The 13,593-nt window shown below is 41.4% G+C and overlaps 1 long non-coding RNA gene across 1 annotated transcript; it reads left to right on the plus strand.

Moving 5' to 3' along the window:
• Nucleotides 1-795: 795 nt before the first annotated feature.
• On the plus strand, nt 796-8,859 carry LOC307043526. The gene is made up of 7 exons (XR_013809400.1): nt 796-895; nt 990-1,091; nt 1,269-1,367; nt 1,879-1,990; nt 5,646-5,807; nt 5,945-6,099; nt 7,431-8,859. It is a non-coding gene; the product is annotated as an uncharacterized lncRNA (long non-coding RNA).
• The last annotated feature ends 4,734 nt before the right edge of the window (nt 8,860-13,593 follow it).

Raw genomic sequence — 13,593 nt, forward strand, 5'->3', positions numbered from 1 at the left:
GAGAAATTGAAGATGTTGTTTAATTGTTGATATATTTATGATTAACGTTAAGTATTCAGTTTCGGCGGCATTTCTTCCAGTTTTTCCAAAGGTCTTCTCATCAGGGCTCTATAAATAAAGAACTACGGCAGATCTGTAATATGTAATGCAGCCGGACCGTGTATTACAATGCCGTTATGTGATGACTTTCAAAGAGAAAAGCAAGAACACTCGGAATTAAGTATTATGTTATTCTTTTAAAAATGTTTTCCGGATTTCATATCATATAAACACCAAATCCCAGCCTGCATTGCGGCTAAAACATCCAAATCAGCGAGCTTAAACCATAGCTGAGGATCTTGGGTAAACGCTCGAAATGCCTACGTCTGTTTCCGGTTATTTTTATTTTGAAATTCAGTTCCTGAAGGACGCCAACAAAACCCGAGATTATGGAATTAAACCAATAAATAAAAGCAAGGATAATTGTGTGTTATTGGTGAGTAAATAACAGTGTGTTATTTTGAAAAGAATAACAAATTAGAAGGAAAAAAAGATTAAAAAAATACAGATTTCAGTATTCTGAGGCTCTGAGCCCCATTTATTTTCCTCAGAGACGAAAACAAAAGTCCAAAATTATAGGATTTAAAATAAAAGCAATAATTGTGGCTTGATATTGAGTAAGAACATGTTTTTATGAACCACACAGCTTCCGGTCTTCCACGACCCGACCGGAGAAAAAGACGTGCTGAAGGCACGAAACACATTACCAGTAGAAATACATTGCTTTTAAAATCGTGCTGTGCAACACGAAAAAAAGGGGAAAATCGTGTTGGTGAACACGATATGCAATGAGACTGGGTTGACCATGACTGGTTGCGGACTTGAAGGGAACGCCTTCCTGACATCCAGGAAAAAAGTGAGATTCTAATACATTTGAATGCCAAAAGCAAGTTATTGTTTTGAACTTTTTAAATATGATTGTTTTGGGGCATTTCTGTTTTATTGGACAGAGGCAGTAGAGATCTACTGGAAACAGTGGAGAGGGAGGAGATGATATGCAGCAAAAGACCGAGCCGGATGGTTACTGCTCCGTGCGGAACGTGTTCTATCAGGTAAAGCACTTTGGTACCCAGTTATTTATGGTATTGAGTTTGAATTTAGCTTTTGGAATGTAATTTCCAACAGTGCATTATAAAGACTGAAAGATGTAAAGCTTGACATGATTTTGTCTTTTACTTAAGAGGATGTTTGTCCTCCTGTCTTCTCTTATTTCCTTATCTTTCTCTCAGGTGTAACATCTACCAATGGTTGTACATGACAGAGACGTCCTCCACCTCTTTGCTGTCTTGCTAGTCAATCCTTCTGATCAGGTCATTTCCTAAATAGTGGTAAGTTTTACAGTTCAGTGTACGTGAATTTAGCAACTTAATGCTTTACCGCTGTTGAATAAACCCTATATTGCTAGTCATTTTATTAAAACTACGATTTGTAAACTTTTTGATTCCAATTACAATAATCTTTTTGTTTTAATTGTAAAACATATCTTAACATCCATCAGCAATCAATACAACAAATCATCCAACACTAAATAGAAGAAATCTGGACCTATTTCTTTTTATACAGCAGCATGTTTTGGGACTGCTCGTTGATGTCATCAAGAACCATCGAGTCTACCTTTTGTAGTCGGCCTCTTAGAATGTTTATCATTTCTTTGTCTCTTAACATTCCTATAATCGTTACTTTTTTTATTGTTGATATTGTTTTGTTCTTTATTTTTGTCGTGAGAATCACTTTGCAATTGTGTAAGTGTTATATAAATAGTTAAACTAATATTATTGTTGTTACCATCATTACTATTATTAATAATGTCTTCTTTGTTTTCTTTATTTATCGCTGCAGAAAGGATCATGTCAGCCCACATCAAACACCTGATCAAGAACTTGTGAATCTCACTGCTGCGGACACCTGTGTGATATTCGACTCTGACTGGAACCCTCAAAATGACCTGCAGGTACGATATATCAGTGGTGGGCTGTCAGGGCCAGCAAGGCCTTCTCTGCTGGCCTAAACATCATCAGAATATAAATTAAATTTTGATATATTTTTTCCACAAATATGTATTAAATTATTCCCTGAAGTCTATTCTCTTCATTTCATAGCTTTCCTCTTGGTTGCGCTGCTTCCAGCCTCAGAACGAGATTTGGAGGGTTGGCCTTTATGTTAGAGCTTTTATCCAATCATATTTCAGCCATAATGTGTTGCCAGGGTCCAAGAAATCTGCCCTTAGGCCTTCAGAATCAACAGTGCGGGCGCCTGTAGATTAAAGTGAACGGAAACAAAACTGTGGCGTTAACCAATCAGATTTTGAGTTGGCGACAACGGGCCAGCTAGCAGGCGTACGATGACGTTAGCACGTGCACGTCTTTTGATTGGATACGCACTATTGAGAGGCAGAGCTATGTAGAGCTAGCAAACTGAACTTGAATTTGAACGAGCTAATTTGTGTAGATTTCTACAAGCTGTTTTTTTTCAACCCACAATGGCTGAAGGAGGAGAAGAGATCGATTTGGTCGCAGATATAATTACAACGCCATTTTCAAGACGAACTTTTCAAGAAAAGCTAGACATCGTGAGAAGAGAACGGCCAACCCCGACGCTAGCGAGCCTATCACAGCGGGGGAAAGGGTTCGTCCGCCACTTTCAAATCACTAACTACGAGCGGTACCCCTGGCTCACAGCCTCCGAGAGGCACTGCAAATTGTACTGCTGGGAATGCCTGCTATTTGCAACTGATCGATTTGGTGTTTGGAGCCACACTGGATTTGCAAACTTGAGTTGTCTAACCAAGGCAGCAACGAGACACCAAAGCACGGCTGGGCACTTACAAGCAATGGTGCTTTTGAAAACCTTTGGGGACACCCGAGTGGATCTACAGCTCAACGAACAAGTGCGCCGGGAAACGGAGCTCCACAACGAAAGGGTGAACAAAAATAGGGACATATTGAAAAGGCTGATTGATTGTGTCCTGTTTTTGGGTAAACAGGAACTTTCATTTAGGGGACACGATGAAAGCGCCGAGTCCAGAAACAGAGGAAACTACGTGGAGCTTCTTTCTTTGCTTGCTGAGAACAACACAGACTTGCATTACCACCTGTCCACAAACAAAGTGTTTACTGGGACGTCAGACAAAATACAAAACGACCTGATTTATGCTATTGCTGAAGTGATGGGAGAAGAGATCAAAATGGAGATTAAAAAAGCACCCTTTGTCGCTGTTATGGTGGACGAAACGACAGACGTGGGTAATGTAGCACAACTGGCACTTGTCCTGCGTTATGTGACGGACACAGGTGTCAAGGAGCGGTTTGTCAGATTTGAAGATGTTACAAGCGGCAAGCGAGCTGATGACATTGCCGCTCTTATTTTCCGTTTCATGGAGGAATATGAATGTAGTCTGGATAAAGTTGTGGCACAGTGTTATGATGGCGCAGCGGTCATGGCATCTGGACTAAACGGGGTGCAGGCTAAAGTTAAGGAGAGGGCACCTATGGCCTTATTCATTCACTGCTATGCACATCGACTAAATTTAGTATTGACTCAAGGGGCCTCAAAGCTTAAAGAATGCAAGGTCTTTTTTGCCAGCCTCAATGGCCTTGCAGCATTTTTCTCCAGATCCCCTAAGCGCACGCAACTGCTGGATGACATTTGCAAGCGTCGTCTTCCTAATGTTGCACCAACGCGGTGGCAATATACATCGAGATTGGTCAATGCAGTCTTTGAGAAGAGAGTTTCCCTAAAGGAGGTGTTTGACCACATACTGGAACATCATGAGGAGTATGATGGGGATACTATGCTTAGCGCTGATGGATTTAATGCACGTCTGGATGATTTTGAGTTTTGTTTTTTGCTTGAAACATTCAATGGGATTTTTAAGCATTCAGATGTGCTCTTTGGAATACTACAGAAACAAACATTGGATGTACAATTCTGTCTGACAAGGGTGAACGAGTTTTGTGACACAATTGAGCGAGAGAGGTGCCAGTTTCGTAAGATCTACGAGGACACAGCGCGCATCTCAAGTGGTCCGAGCGCACGCAGAGGCCCACGTACAGCACAAGGAGACCTTCGCGCATACTACCAACAACTCCACAGCAATATTCTGGACAACATTCTTTGCCAGATACGGAGTAGGTTTCAAGACCACGAGAAATTAATGTTTCTCTCCCTCCTGGACCCCCAGCACTTTCAGACCTACCGGAAGAAATTCCCGCATACAGCCTTAGCCAAATTAACACAGAGTCACGGAACACTGTTCGATCTGTCCCGGCTAAAAACAGAACTGACTGTAATGTATGCCATGACTGATTTTGAAGGGAAAAGTCCCATTGATCTCCTTGATTTCCTTAAGCAGAAAAATCTGAGTGAGAGCATGGGGCAGCTTTACACATTGGCATGTGTGGCAGTGACTATCCCTGTGTCCACTGCTTCTGTCGAGCGGTCATTCTCGGCCTTAAAGCGAATTAAAACTTATGCCAGAAATTCTACTGGACAGACTAGGCTTTCATCATTAGCCTTCATGTCTATAGAAAATGACTTATTGGTGGAACTGAAACGCACAGATAAACTGTACAACAGAGTCATTGAAGTCTTCTTGAGGAAAGAAAGGAGGATGGATTTTGTATTCAAATAATCAGTTGTTTTGGTGAGTACAAAGCATTTTATTTTTTATTTTAATATATTTTTGTCATTTTATGTCGTTAATATTAAATCAATATTAACGAATTCATATATATGTAATTAAAATGACAAATATATAAAAAATAAATGTTTGATGCTTCTGCAAGAGATATAGAGATGTGTGTGGCGCACTGGCTCAGCTGTGCAGTAAAAGTACTCAAGGAGACTTGTTGAATTGTTTTGGTTTAACCTTTATCAAAGTGGACATTCAGTGCTAGGAATACACTTTCACCACTGTCGCAAATATATCCTCATGAACAAATGCAAATTATTTGTTTGTTTTCTTTTATTTTCAGTGAATAGTTTGTGTCTTTATCGTCACGTTTCTTAAATGAAACTGCTTTGGCTTTGGCTGTTTAGTGAACAAACTTGGTTTGGTGGACTTAATAAAACTTTGTAGACTAATGCCTTAAAAGCCCCTTTTATTATTAAGTTTTGACCGTATCCAAGCGATCTTAAAGCTGGTAGTTTAACACTCTTAATTGTAAATGCGGATATATTGATTATAAATGCTTCGGAAATATTAATATAACTCTGTTGTACTTGACTATGTTAAGGTGATGCAACGCCCGGTTATACTGCGTTTCTGTCTAAATGTATAGTTTCTAGAGCCATGGCGTCATAATGATGGTATTAAGAGGTGGAATAATTCAGGTAGGACTGTGTAGGACATCACTGAAGGCCTAGGTGTGAAATGCATGGCCCGCCACTGCGATATATATATATCTGCTCTGTCTGTCCTAAAGATAGTTCAATAGGGCTACAACAACAACAACAACAACAACAACAACAACAACAACAACAACAACAACCTTTCCGTTTATTCCCTAAGTTCTTTAAGTGTATATTTTCCCATTTAATGCTTAAAAACGTTGAACAGCAGCTGCACATGATGCTCTTTTGACCCTTCTTTTAATTTCTTATTTCAGGCTCAAGCTCGGTGTCATCGTTTTGGCAAGACGGTGAAGGTGTACCGTCTGATCACTAGAAACTATTAGAGGGAAATGCGGGATAAAGCTAGTCTGAAGCTCGGGCTGGACCGTGCCGTCCTGCAGAGCATGAGTGGGAACAAAGAAGGCAACAACAACGGGGTGAGAAAAAGAAAATCTGTCATATTTCTAGATGCCAAGTCATTTTTGGGTCAGTCGTTGTTGCAGTACTCTGAGTTTATTTTCGAAAAGAGTTTTCTAAATGCACTTGTGTAAATGTCTCTCTGCGTAACCTTTAGCCGGTCCAGCAGTTTTCCAAGAAGGAGACCGAAGACCTGCTGACGAAAGGAGCCTACGCCGCCATCATGGACGAGAACGACGAAGGCAATCGCTTCTGCTAGGAGGAAATCGACCAGATCCTGCAGCGAAGAGCCACCATCATCACCATCACCAGGTATGTTCTTAGCAGCACTAGCCACTTGCTCTTTGTGAGAAACCAAGTACTTGGTTATTTGAAATGTAATATTGATGATGTAATAATTAAAACTAGGGATGGGTACCGAGCCCCAGTTTTAACGGGCCCCGGGGCTGAATTATTAAAGACCGTGGTACCGTTAAGGTCCAACGTTATCAATCTTTTTATCGGTACTGGAGACATTTCAAAAATAGATGTCATATGTATTATATCTACATAAACATTATATCGCAGTCTTACTGTCGCCAACTCCGTTTCTAATATGCAATAAGACTACAAAGTGCGTCTATGATTTCTTTTCGATCTTTTCCAATCCAGACGAGAGATCTCTCTCCCCTGTCGGTGTGCGAGGGGGCGGGGCAGTTTGTGCGCACACAAACACATGGCAGAGAGAACTAAGCGCCCCGAGGGTAGTTATGTTACCCGTCTTGAGCATGGATGTATAATAAGAACTGGATACAGCGTTGGAGGAGGGGTCTCGTTCTTTCCTATGAGAGCTGCTCATTGGCGCATGAAGTCAAAATGGCCCAACTTTTGAGAGAGCGAAACGTCACAGATTACCCAGCATGCCTGGCTGTCAGAGCAGAAGAACCCGTTTGTGCGCACAGAGCATGCGCCCCTTAAGCCCCGCCCCCCGAGCACACACTCTCGGCTCACTAGAAAGAATCGAGAGAGAGATTAAATCTAGATTCGGCTTTTAGTGGATTTTACAACTTTAAGGACCGAATGTTTCTAATAAGGGCTATACAATAGTTCATACTGGGTAGTTTATTTAGTTTTTAAAAAATTATCCACCGATTTACAGTTGTCTCTTTCCCAATGTTAGTCAATGGGAAAAAGTATTTCTGGGCCAGTCGACGTCACAGACTGATAAGGAAATTGTAGTACCGCCGTTTGGACACAACGAATATTTTCCTCAGAGTCCGGCGCACTTCCTGGGGGCTTGGTCTTGAGGTGGAAAATGCTCGTTGCCAAAAGTGCAATAAGAGTTTAGCATGTAAGGGCAGTAACACAAGCTATTTGTCTAAACATTTAGCAAAAGTGCACCACATCCAGACGGAGAAATGCACCGGGTTTGACTGTCTTTCTAGTAGCTCTGTAGCCCCATCCACGAGTAACGTTTCCATGTCAGGTATATATTATGTATGCTAGCAGCAACACACAGAGTTAACTCAATGATACAAACATGGGTTAATGATTAGAGGTAACTGAGTTATTTATTTTGTTAAAGTTTCAGCTATTCTGTTAGCAGTTTTATCATCACATTATTTAATATGATTTGTTAAAACATTGTTGTTTCTTATTTTCAGTTTGCTTCAAGCAGTGGCTGTACGAGAAAGACATGGAGGACCAAGAAATGCTGGCCAGATTGGCAAAGACCGGAAGATACATAACAGAGAAGATAATGGATATTAACAAGAAAAAGAAAAATAATGTTTATAATTTCTTTTTTGCTGTTTACATTTTGAATTATATTTGTTATTTTTAAATCAAATGCATCTATTTTAGATGATATATTTATTTAGATGTAGGTTTTTTTTGTAATATTATTGTATTAAGTATAATTTATTAAATAAAAATACTGTTATGAACACTATACAATGTCTTTATTTTGATAGTTACCAGAATACATTGTATATTTAATACTATAAGCTGGTGATAGATAAATGCTGGTCTGCTGGTATGCATGGATCATGCTAGTGACCAAAACACAACATATGCTGGTCCATGCTGGTCAACACCATGCTGGTCCATGCTGGTTTTTTCAGCAGGAACGCAACCACACACTGGTGAAAAATAACACTTTATAAAGTCAGGCAACACTATAACCAGGCTTCGTGTGATTCTGTTTATTTGTACCTTACTTTGACCATCCATTCACTGTCATTGATCATTGTGGAGAGAGGCAGACGTTTAGTTTTGTATTAGCAGCTATCAGATGGAATCAATACATGGGCTGCACAGGTTGTGCTGTCGGACTATCACAAGTAGAATCATAATGAAAAGGTCAAATGTGCCTTTAGAAAATGGCTTATGCCACAATAGGATAGCAACAAGTAGTCAAGATAGTCAGTTTAACTTCGGTTGCTGTTACATAACTGCGGTAAACTCAGCCGTCTCTCGCGTTCGCTTGGTCAAATCAGCAGCTATTCATTTTTGAGTGCGCAATTAATAGCGCCATTACGGTAATCGCTGTCCAAGAGTAAAATAATGCATGTTTTTTTCTGCTTTATTTGCAATACAAGTCATTGGTACCATAAGTTCTTAATAAAACTGGCACTGTTTGACTCAGTCCTAGTTTGACTGCTACAATAAAATGAAGTTTTTACTGTGTACTTTTTGGGTAGTACTCTCTCAAAGTCCCCTCCTGAGAACAAAATCATGCCACTTCTGCTTCCGCCTTATTTTCATTTAGTAGTTTGCCTTATTTTTATTTTTATTCAGTAGTCCTTCTCCTCCTTTTTCTTCCTCTTCTCGAGTAGTCAGTGTGGTGCTGTTGCTTTGGTCTGGGTCTCTGGATCTGTGAGCTAACCACACCCCGTTCATTTGCATATAAGGAATGGAAATGAGTCATTATGAAATACAAGTCCCCTGAAATAAATAAACGTGTCATTATGAAATACAAGTCCCCTGAAATAAATAAACGTGTCATTATGAAATACAAGTCCCCTGAAATAAATAAATGTATCATTATGAAATACAAGTCACCTGAAATAAATAAACGTGTCATTATGAAATACAAGTCTCTTGAAATAAATAAATGTGTCAATATGAAATAAAAGTCTCTTGAAATAAATAAATGTGTATTTAAATGTACATGTATATGTAACCGGTCTGGGCCTACTTCTCAGCAGACCCTTGCTACGACTCTGCGTTGTGTTGTGCGTGTTTGATGGACAAGGAGATTCGGTTGTTGTCTTTAACCGAAACTGTGGCGTATTTATTCCTCTGCATGAAGTAAACACAATAATGCAGCAACATTAATACACATGGACATCTGCAACACACCAGTCTCAGTCTGCCATACAAACAACTGCGAGACTAGTACTTATAAAACATTCAGATATCAAATCTGTCACAATAGATCACAATACACTGTACAATTACAGTTACACTGGAAATGTATACACCACCGGCTAATTAGTATTTTTAGACATGTAAATAAAACAATAAAATAAACACATAGTACAAAACACAATAGACCAAAAACATGGGAGCAACAAACATACCTGCATGAAGTAAACACAATAATGCAGCAGCATTAATACACATGGACGTCTGCAACACACCAGTCTGTGGTGGGGAAAAGACGCCATTAAACATGCTGCAGGTGCTGTGTGTGAGTCCTCACAAGTGCTGCTAAACAGTACACTTAACTAAAAGTTTGCTAAAACACTCAAACTTCTGCAAAACAACTACACAGCAACACATTAGCACCATGGAATGATATTATAACCTTGTTTCACAGTTTAAGATTATATAAACACTGTAAACATCATTTAGAACAGAAATCTACAAAGAGCACATGACAAACTCTCCTCACCTCAGTCTGCCATACAAACAACTGAGTGAGAGAGGGTGCAACGCAGGTAGATGACGTCACTGCCGAAAGTGAAGACTTCAAAATAAAAGCATTAGCTCCCAAAACGGTCTTTTGTAGTAAACATACCAAAATAAAAGTGACAATAAATAATATTGGAACAATAAAATAAAACGTGAGGGATTATTGGTGGAATGCATTCCTGTATATTTATATACCTGCTACATATACATATTTATTGCCTCATTTATTTATTTCAGAATTTATTTCATAGGCATATTTATATATATATGTATTTATTTAATTATTTATTTATTTAATAAATTTTGGCTTAAATGGCATTCCATAAATAGGCATGTTGAGATTTGATGGGATATATGTCCTCACTTGTATGTGCTACTGTACTGTTCCATGTGATGTGCAATGTTGTGCTTGTGCCACAGTGATGCGCAAGGACAAGGGGTATAGGATGCATGCCTGCCTCCTATAGGCTAATCACAGCTCTTGATTGCCACGTGTGTGTGGAACCAGTTCATTCCAGTGGAGGCTGTCCCCGTGAGAGTGATGCGTGCAGCCCTTATAATAAAATATGCCAGGCTTGGCTAAATGGATTACATCTCCGTGTTTTTCTCCGAATGCAACGTTAAGCTGTAGAACTAAGCGTAACTTAACAGGTTATGGGCCCAGGAGTCGTTCGGAAGAAAAGTTTGTCGGTTTCCACCGTGTAGTAGTCGCAACAAACAGCGTGCTAACGGGTTGCTAAGCTAGCAAGGAGAGCAAGCTAGCATCATGGATCAACGAGGAACAAGCAGGTTGCCTCGACTGGCGTTCGACGGAGATGAGACCAAATATGAGATTTGGGAGACCAAAATGTTGGGACATTTCCATTTAATTGGACTAAAACACACGGTCCTGGGAGAACCGAGGACTGAAGCGGAAAGAGCGGCAGACGACAAGAAAAATGCCGACGCGTATGCCGAGATGATTCAACTGTTGGACGACAAGAGCCTCTCATTAGTTATGAGGGATGCTGCCGACGATGGAAGAAAGGCTCTAAACATATTAAGAGAGTATTATGCCGGGAAGGGAAAACCCCGGATAATTAACCTGTACACCATGCTTACATCGCTCCAGAAAGCGGGCGACGAAAGTATTATGGACTACATCATCAGAGCAGAAACAGCCATCACAGCACTGCGAAATGCAGGTGAGACGTTGGGAGATGGTCTACTAGTAGCTATGGTCTTAAAAGGACTGCATGGGAGTTTTAAGCCATTCGCAATACATGTGGCACATACAAATGATAATATCACATTTGCTGAATTCAAGACTAAGCTACGAAGTTTTGAAGAAACAGAGAAGACAAATGCAGCTGAGTTGGGCGACAGTGTGATGAAGACCCAGGGGAGAACCGGGCGGCGACCCGCCAAGACAAACGCACGTGACCGGTACAAAGAAGACACAGAGATGGTGTGCTTCAAGTGTGGCACCAAAGGTCACCGAGCGAAAGACTGTCGACAGAAGACATGGTGTAGTCGATGCAGAAGCGACACACACAAAGACGCCACATGTAGGCGTAAGGATAAGGACGGTAAGGACAAAAGGGATGGAGCGTGTAAAATCACAGAAGATGATGACGGCGCCGACTTCGCGTTCAAGATGAGGGACGGGAAGCAGCAGCCGGCGAGCAGCATCCAGGAGAAGGGCCTGATGGTGGACACGGGAGCCACATCACATATCATCACCGACGTGACCCAGTTCAAAGATTTCGACAGCGCGTTCAGACCAGAAAAGCATAGCGTCGAGTTGGCAGACGGCACCCGATGCAGCGGGGTCGCTCAGAGAAGGGGAAATGCTGAGGTTTCCCTAATCGACAGCGGAGGACGGCGACACAAGGCGACGCTGAGAGACGCTTTATTCATACCGTCGTACCCCCAGAACATCTTCTCGGTAAAGGCGGCGACTACCAGTGGGGCCACGGTTGTCTTTAAAGAAGAGGAAGACGCACTAATAACCAGAGACGGTACCAGATTTGACATTCATGTTTATGGAAAATTGTACTATCTGCATACTGAGGGTGAGTCTAATGACAAATGTAATGCCAGTCATGACATTCAGACATGGCATGAGATATTAGGCCACTGTAATTATGACGATGTTCTTAAGTTGCAGAATGTGGTTGAGGGTATGCAGATCAAGGGCAAAGCAGTTAGGCCCGAACATGAGTGTGAGGTGTGTATTCAAGGAAAGTCTGCCCAAACGAGAAATAGAAACCCTGATACCAGAGCAGAGGCTCTCTTACAGATGGTGCACACAGACCTAGCAGGTCCTGTAGCCACACAGTCAGCAGATGGTTACAAATATGCGCTGTCGTTCACTGACGATTACTCGAGCGCAGTGTTCGTATATTTTCTGAAAAAGAAAAGCGACACAGTACAAGCTACGGAAAAGTTCCTAGCAGATATGATGTGCATGCGATCAGATAACGGAACGGAGTATACATGCAATGATTTCCAAACACTGATGAGGAAAAATAAAATCAGACATGAAACGTCAGCTCCGTATTCCCCGCACCAGAACGGGACTGCTGAGAGGGGTTGGCGTACTCTATTTGAGATGGGCAGGTGCATGCTAGTTGAAAGCAAGCTACCAAAACAGCTATGGCACTATGCAATACAAACAGCAGCGGTGGTACGTAACAGATGCTTTAATAGGCGTACAGGGCAGACCCCTTACCAGCTGCTGACAGGCAAGAAGGCTAATGTATCTAACATGCAGAAATGTGGGTCTGTATGCTACATGTACAAACAGGATAAGGGTAAACTGGATTCCAGGTGTGACCAGGGGTGTTTTGTGGGATATGACAAAAACAGCCCGGCGTATTTGGTATATAATCCAGATACTAATAAAGTACACAAACACAGGCTAGTGAAGTTTGTGAGCAGGGCAGCTGTAGAGAAACAGACACAGACAGGAGAGACAGACCCAAATGATGGCTATGGCCATATGAGACAGCCTAGGACTAGCAAGACCACGCAAGAGGTCAATAGGAGAGCGGAGAATGCTCAAGAGCCAAGTGTGTGGAGTAGAAGTACCCATAGTGGTGGTCCAGGTGCAGTTATGAGGCCAAATGGCCATAACCAAACACAACAGAGTGTGACAGGTGATGAACCTGAGACTAGGAGGTATCCAACTAGAGAAAGGAGGAAACCTAGTCACTTAGATGACTTCGTAGATGAAGACAGTGATAGTGATGGGGTTCATACCACTGTAGACTACTGCTACAGAGCGGTATATGGTGTTCCACAGACTTTTGGGGAGGCTATGAGGTCGGCTAACTCAAAAGAGTGGGTAAAAGCCATGGATGAGGAGGTCCACTCATTAAATGAGAACAAAACATTTACCCCAACAACCCTGCCAATAGGCAAGAAAACAGTGGGGGGTAAATGGGTTTACTCCATCAAGAGCGATGTAGAGGGAAGAGACAAATACAAAGCACGGTTTGTGGCCAAGGGTTACAGCCAGGTAATGGGAATAGACTATGGGGAGACGTTTTCACCCACAGCAAACCTGACGAGTGTAAGGGTGGTGTTACAGAAAGCAGCGCAGGAGGACCTGCTCCTACACCAGATGGACGTGAAAACAGCGTATTTGCACGCTCCCATAGACTATGATATATATATCAATCCACCAGAGGGTTATGAAGAGAAGGATGATGGTCTAGTGTATAAGCTAGAAAAATCACTTTATGGTCTCAAACAATCAGGGCGAAATTGGAATAGAGTCTTGCACGATTGTTTAACTGAAAACGAATACACACAAAATCCAGCCGACCACTGTGTTTATGCCAAAGAGTCAAAAGACAAAAAGGCGATCATAATCATATGGGTCGATGACTTGATCATTGCAGCCAGCAATGAGAAGATTTTGAG

This window comes from Notothenia rossii, assembly GCF_949606895.1.
Source record: "Notothenia rossii genome assembly, chromosome: 6".
Taxonomy (NCBI): Eukaryota; Metazoa; Chordata; class Actinopteri; order Perciformes; family Nototheniidae; genus Notothenia; species Notothenia rossii.